The sequence below is a fragment of the Tigriopus californicus genome, chromosome 12 (assembly GCF_007210705.1).
Source record: "Tigriopus californicus strain San Diego chromosome 12, Tcal_SD_v2.1, whole genome shotgun sequence".
NCBI lineage: Eukaryota > Metazoa > Arthropoda > Copepoda > Harpacticoida > Harpacticidae > Tigriopus > Tigriopus californicus.
In genome coordinates this window covers 14,520,213-14,521,546 of record NC_081451.1, presented here as the reverse complement: position 1 = coordinate 14,521,546, position 1,334 = coordinate 14,520,213, and positions in this window count along the sequence as shown.

The window sequence follows — 1,334 nt, the reverse complement described above, 5'->3', positions numbered from 1 at the left end:
TCGAGCAAACTGCCAGATCCAACTCATTTCCAGTGAATTGGAGAGCTGACGTAAATGAGCTTACTGAACAAGAAGGGGGTCTATACATTGTAACAATAGACAAATCAAGACCTCGAAGATGACAAACTAAGACCTCTACTTCTCCATTCGACATTTGTACATGACTAATGTGCAAATCATTCCTAACATATAGGCATTCGCCCCCATGTGGGAATATGGGATTGTCAGGGCGTATCCTATCACAACGAACAAAGTTGAAACCAACTATGGTTAGTTCTTCATATAAGACAAGACCCCTGGCCGAAGCCAGGTTTCTGTTATAGAGATGAATGCAATCTCTCGCTCAACGGCTAGTTCTTCTAAGATCTTAACTTTTGTGCTGTCTTCTTTAGAAATCAGACAATGCACGTTCAAATATAGCCCCTTTACGGGCCTCTCTTTTGACGGACCAAGTTCACAAGATCTTGGACCATCCTCTTCAACCGTAAAAAATCCCTCTTATCAACAAAGCTACGTTCTACTGGAGGCAATGCATGAGCTAATGGGGATGGTTGGGTTTGAGGAATGGGTTGGGCAGCTACATTTGAATAGGAACGTATTTTGGGAATAGGGGTGGGGCAAGGAATATGAGGGAGGAGAGTTTTTATAGGAATAGGGGTGGATTGGGTATTTGAAGGAAGAGGAGGGAATTGGGAGAGAGGGTGGGGGAAAAAAGACGCAGGAGAGAGGACAATGAACTTAAATTAAACAGAGAATATAATATATAGAGAATTCGATGGGTTGGCGAAGCTAAACAGTTTTGAATAGTGAGTATTTGGGAATAGGTGGTGGGCAAGGAATATTGAGGGAGGAGAGTTTTTATAGGAATAGGGTGGATTGGGTATTTGAAGGAAGAGAGGGAATTGGGGAGAGAGGTGGGGGTAGGAGGAGAGGGAGAGGAGGCTAAATGGGTTAAAGGAAGGTGTGGGGTGGATTAGGTTTAGGAATAAGGTCAGCTCTAAAACTACGAAACTGAGCTATCCTATTTCTCGGCTTCTTTGCGCCCCTTCTACGTGGACGGAGGTACCCGTACATTAAAGCACGTCTTAAGTCTCATGGACTGAGGGCACATGTACGGGTTGAAAAAAAGGACAATCTACCTTTGAACATCCCTCTTACTATTGTACTTCTCAAGCCGAACTTGAGAAGTTTTTGACACCATTTAGGGTGGTCAAACTGACAGCCTTTTCCTTCTTCAGGACAAGGCTGCTTTCGATAAAAGGACAGGACATATTTCTTCTACAACTGTCTTTGCCTGCGCTTTTTCAAGAGAGATACTACTTTAACCTCTACGT